Consider the following 6,117-nt stretch of genomic DNA (forward strand, 5'->3'; position numbering starts at 1 on the left):
TCATGGTTATATGAAAATACGCATATTGTTAATGCAAAGTTCCAAAAATTTGTATGCATTTTGCAATAAAATGATATTATTCGTAAATGGTACGAGTCCAAAACTATTGACTGGTCTTACGCCGCTAAAGTAATACGCGGAAGTGGCGATTTCGACAACGAGTCTCTCGTCAACTGTGAGCTATTGGCGTGCGCCTGGAAAGACCTTGTACATTATGTTCTGAATAATTTATAATAAACTATTTTAGATCCTCAAAGATTGTTTTAACTTAATATCCTCCCCCTTACCTTTCCCCCTTTAGATGTAAGTGAACGCGATATAGGAGCGAGTGCGCTGGAGGAGGTGGGTGAACTTGGGTTATCGCGAACGGGCCGCTAGAGGGGGTACAGATCGGACTGCTGCGGGGGAGGGAGGGTGGGTGTGTGCGGACCTTCTCGGGCGACTACCGCGGGTCGTCGCGATCAGGGGGAGGGAAGGTGGATGGAGGAGTGCGGACCTTCGCAAGGATATACCGACTGTCGGAGGAGGGGGTACCGACCGCTGAAGGGCCCTATTCGGTCGGTAAAAAAAACAGCGCCAACCGACCGCTTTTATTCGATCGGTAAAAAAAACAGCGCCAACTGCGCCAACTGGCCTTCCTACTCGGCCGGTAAAACAGATCCAACTGCGCCAACTGGCCTTTCTACTCGGTCGGTAAAACATATCCAACAGAGCCAGAATTGGCCTTACCCCTCTACTGACACTATAATAAAAATAAAGCCCGCTGTTAAGGATCGAGCGAAGCTCGTTCACCGGGTTGCAATGCGCCAGGCGAGATGGTCTCGCGCGCGCTGGACTTTTGCTGCCGCTTGTTACGAGGCGCCGCGCCGCCCGGGTGATACGCCCGCGAGCGAGTTTGCCGGCGAATACATGAGAATGCTCCGTAGAAATTCTCGGAGAGATCGCTTTCGTCTACCATCACACTTGGATTGATAGAACGGTGAGAATACGTTTTGGACGCCTTCTCGATTGTGTGTGTCGGGTATTGTAGTTTTCTTGGTGGTGGTCAATTCTTCTATACCTTCCTAGAGCCGGAACCTCGTTCCATGCTCGTGGCCGTGAGCGCTAGTTCTTCCGGGCGAAGGACCGGAAGATTTTTCTGCGGAGCACTTCCGACGGACCATTAATCGTATCTACAGACGATTAAGTTCAGGGTCAAGCGTAGCTCGACAAGTGCGATCCTCCACGTGGACATCGTCTTACGGAACGGCAGAGGCCGTCTCCCTGCTCAGAAGAACGAGCTCGCGTCCTGACCAAGGACCGATTCTTCAACAGCGCTCGGTGCAAATCACTGTTCGATGCAACTCGGTGTTATCGCGGAGCTTGGCAACTCGTTTCTAGGTGTAATCCGGAGTCTACAATATCTACCTATGAGTTTAATAGATTCCTGGAGCGCCCGGTCGCCGATGGCGAGGAAGTCTTCTTCGCGAGGCACCGGAGTAAAATCTCGAAGAATTTCGGTTAGTCCGAGTTCCATCGTCTGTATCGTGGGTCATTGCTCACCCGAGTCAGTCGCATCGGCGACAACCGACTTCCATCGTCGGCATAGTGGGTCACTGAGGACCCATGTCAGTCGCTTCGGCGACAGCCGACTACCGTCTGCACAGTGGATTACGGAGGACCCAGGGTCTGTCGCACGGGCGACAGCCAATAACCGTCAGCAATGTAGGTCGCTGACGGCCGGCTCGCGCGTTCCCACTTTACGGCGACGGCAAGGTTAAGGTCGTGCGAGAACCCTTACGCCCTTGCCTCAGGCACCGCACCTCGCCGGCTAGGTGGGTCGCTAGTGGCACCTGAAGCGCCCTAGAGATAGAACATCCAATCACTATGATTAACCATAGCTATCCACGAATTGCTCCAATCATAGCGGTTAACCATATTTGCAGTTCCATAACAGCTATCACTGTTGTGTCCCCTCTCTCCTTCTCGTCCTCCTCTACTTTTCTACCGACTTCGCTTTTTTATTTTATATACTCCATCAGTCGGAAATCAACATGCGTAATTTCAAGGCGTTAGACAACCTCGCAATGATTATACGAGGGTGGTCCCTGAAGTACCCGACCCAACAAAGAAAATACAAAAATTTTGGAAAAAATGTATTTATTTTTCAACCTAATTTCCTTTCAGCTCTATACACTTTTCCCAGCGATGTTCAATAAATTCGATACCATTTTTATAATAAGAACTGTCTTGCTCCTCAAAATAGCCATTAACTGCCGATATCACTTCTTCATCGTTGGAAAATTTTTGACCACTGAGCCATTTTTTCAAGTTTGGGAACAGAAAATAATCCGAGGGGGCGTTTGTTGCTGTGAAACCTCGCTAAACACTCAATTGAAACATCTTCACGACACTGTTTTTGCTCGAGTGTGAGCAAACGCGGCACCCATCTTGCACACAGCTTTCTCATGTCCAAATTTCCAGATAATATGCGATGTACCGCACTTTTTGAAATGCCTACTATGTCTGCTAGCTCGTGCACTTTTAGTCGCCGATCATCCAGTACCGCTTTATGGATTTTCTTCACCATTTCTGGAGTCGTCACCTCATTTGGTCGACCACTGCGATGCTTGTCTTGGCAGTTCGTACGGCCTCATTTAAACTCTGTTACCAAATATTTTACTGTTGTAAACGAAGGAGCAGACTCACCCAGAGTAGAATCCAGTTCAGCTTTTATATTGGTTGGGCTGAGGCCTTTCAAATAAAAGTATTGTATCACATAACGATGACCAATTTTCTCCATTTTCACAAATTCACTGAAAACGTTCACTACTGATGGCTGCCAAATAAATACTAAACAACGTGGCGTCTTCAAACTTGAAACATATGCTTTGTACTTTAGTACTAATCATATGTACTAAAGTACATATGATTGTGTACTTTATAATACAGTGATATTTTTCAAACAACTACCGCCATCTCTAGGTGAGGTCGGGTACTTCAGGGACCACCCTCGTACTCTCGAAAAATAATATAATATAAAAAGAAATTTAACGAATTAAATAAAAATCTACCTCCTCCTTTAAGGATGCGACGCCATAGTTCGTTTCCTTTTGCATCCTATATTATCCTCAACTTTTCCAGAAATTTCCTTTATATCCTTTCCATGCTACCACAGAATGCTTCAGACCCAAAATCTCCACACTTTCTCCTAGACACTTCCTTCACCCTAGAACCATAGGTGCCAGACTTTACCTCCACCACCACCTAAATAGGTCACGCCTATTATGTTTTACCATGGCTGTACCCATACTACTACTATTCTACTGGAAATAAGAGTTTGTAAATATACGCCTAATATTCGTTATTTTAAACGTGGAAACGCGTGTATGTTGCGGCATTACGATTATTCGCGTGCGCGGTAAATGATTTTATGGCTTTTTTTTCCGCAACCGCTAAAACTATTGGCATCATTTGTAAAGCATTACAATCATCAGAGTCTCTTGTGTTGAAATTAGTAATTTAGGCAGAAATGATTAATAAACCTACGTTAACGTTTAAAGCAAAAATGCGCATGAATCTTGTGGCATGTCGATTATTCTCTTTCGCCCTGTTTATATTTATAGCTTATTTCTCTGCATCAAGTAAAGATTCCGATGTCCCAAAATAAACATTATCTTATCCATACTTCGTTCTGTAAAAATTAATGATTTAAAATAATACGATTAATGCACTTTCTTTAAAAGGCGTGGATCCGCGTGAACTTTACATAATATCTTTCGCTTTCGTACTACATTTACGGCTTATTTCTCTGCAACGTCTTAATCGACAAAGATGCATTAATCGTATTGTAATATTGGAAAGATTGGCAGAATGCAATGCAGTATATATCGTCAGTTGTGACAATGGTAACGCGTGATGAATAAACCTCCGACGCTCGCGTTGATGTCTGAATTGCTGTCAAATAATTTTCCGCTACAATTAATCGTAGAAATTTCGGCAATGGCTACAGATGACGACTTTATTCTTAAAACATTAACTTATCCGTATTTTTTTCTATCGAAAATAATAATTTTTAATGAAACGGTTAATACATCTTCATTAACTATTGTACGGAAATGCGTATACGTTGCGGCATTTCGATTATTCGCGTGCGCAGAGACAGAGTTTGTGATGTGTGTGAATTTAACATTGTTATTTTGAAAATCAGAGAAAAATGAAATTGTACCGTGTTGTGCTACGTTTGTGCTATGTTATGCAGAATGAAAAAAATCGCCTATTTCAAAGAACAAAGCGGCAAATAAAAAAATCAATTTTTTACCAGCACCGCCATTTTGTATTTTTGAAAAAACAAAAATTGTGTTGGTTAGAGCCTTACATATTGTATATTGTGCCATAAAGATAACTCTACTCCTTTCCGTTTAAGAAAAAAAATTGAACTTTCAAATTTTTAACTTTAATATTTAATCACTTGTAACTTTTGAATCAATATAGATATTCGAATTCTACGACTTTAAATCGAAATTTGGCTGTACCGTAAATGATGATTTGACGTAAATTTGTAATTGGGAAAATTTATTGTAATCACTTAGTACAACATAGCATAATTGGGGAAAATTCAAAAATTTGAAATTTTTGTTTTAGTCCCACTCCTTTTTGCTAATTATTTTGTCAGCTTTGAAAATTTCGATATATCCATTGTGACGATGCAAATTTTTGCTCGTCACTCAGGCCTGTGGCCTGGTGAAGGATGAGCCAGAAACTCGTGCCTTCTCATAAGAGAAAGCGACCGAATTTTATAATTTTGGTTTTGTGTGCTTGCGCACAAGACGCGGCCCGCGGTTATTATAATTTTTGATAAGTGTAAGTTCACCCAACGAGCCAGCATTGGACTGGGGAAGATTGGAGAAATCGGAGCTGCCGGGAGGAGCCAAGCGCAAACGAGAGCAAGGACTCTGAAGGAGTGGCGTGCGGAAAGAATTAAAAAGCCCTTTTAGAAACTTATATAATTTTTTCCCCTCTTAAATGGTGGTACTGCTAATACTCCAGCTAATACTCCAGCGGAATATTTCAAATCCTTAAATTGTTTTGCCATCCTATAAGAACACTTAAATTTTTCTATAATTTTACGAATACTTCAACAATCGGGGGCTATAGTGAGAATAGACTGTCGCATCGGATCATTCTCAAGCAAACTTAAAAATTTCTCTTTAAGACCATTCAAAAACTCATCTAATTGTTCTCCTCTGGATTCGCATATCTTTTTATTTGGAGCTTCTTCCGAAGAGTCATCAAATCTCATGTCTTCTCCACTGTTGTTACTTTCAAGGGAAAGAATTTGTCGAGATTCATAAAAAGTTTTTCTACAGTCATGACAAATTTTTGATTGTGGATGTACATTCGGATAAGTTTCTAAAAGAGCTTTTGAAACCTTCCTCAAGTCTTTACCAACATTGAGTTTTTACCACTTTACCACCAGCAGTGAAACTAGATTTTGACCAAGGCCCGTCATTTTGTTTATTTTTTATTTTACCATACCAGATACGTTATGATTCACCTTAAAAAATATATGCCCATCCATGTCCAAACGAATCAGTGGTTTTTAAGGCATTAATAATGGATTTTGGCCCAGGTCCGCCATCTTGGATCCGCCATTTTGTTTCTTTTTATTTTACCACACCAGATATGTTATGATTCACCTTAAAAAATATATGCTCATCCATGTTCGAACGAATCTGGTGGTTTTTAAGGCATTATTAGCGGATTTTGGCCAAACGTCCGCCATCTTGGATCCGCCATTTTGTTTTTCGGATTCTACTATGACAGAAATATTATGATAAACCCTAAAAAATCTTTACCGGTCTATTTTCAAATCAATATGGTGTTTTTAAACGCCTTAAAACCGTATTTTGGTCGAGTGTCCGCCATCTCGGATCCGCCATTTTGTTTTTTGCAAAGATGCGTAGGGCTTTTTATAGCTCTATGTTCTAGCTTCAAAATGAGCCCTTATAAACATTTTTTCGTAGCTTCACGTTTTGGCGGCAGCACCGAGTTCGTTAGTTGATCGTAAATTTTGAGTTTCTGACCACCATTTTGAAAACGCCATCTTTGATTTTTGCAAAAGCGCACACGGCTTTT

The sequence above is a fragment of the Dinoponera quadriceps genome, unplaced genomic scaffold, assembly GCF_001313825.1.
Source record: "Dinoponera quadriceps isolate SergipeBrazil2010 unplaced genomic scaffold, ASM131382v1 scaffold391, whole genome shotgun sequence".
Taxonomy (NCBI): domain Eukaryota; kingdom Metazoa; phylum Arthropoda; class Insecta; order Hymenoptera; family Formicidae; genus Dinoponera; species Dinoponera quadriceps.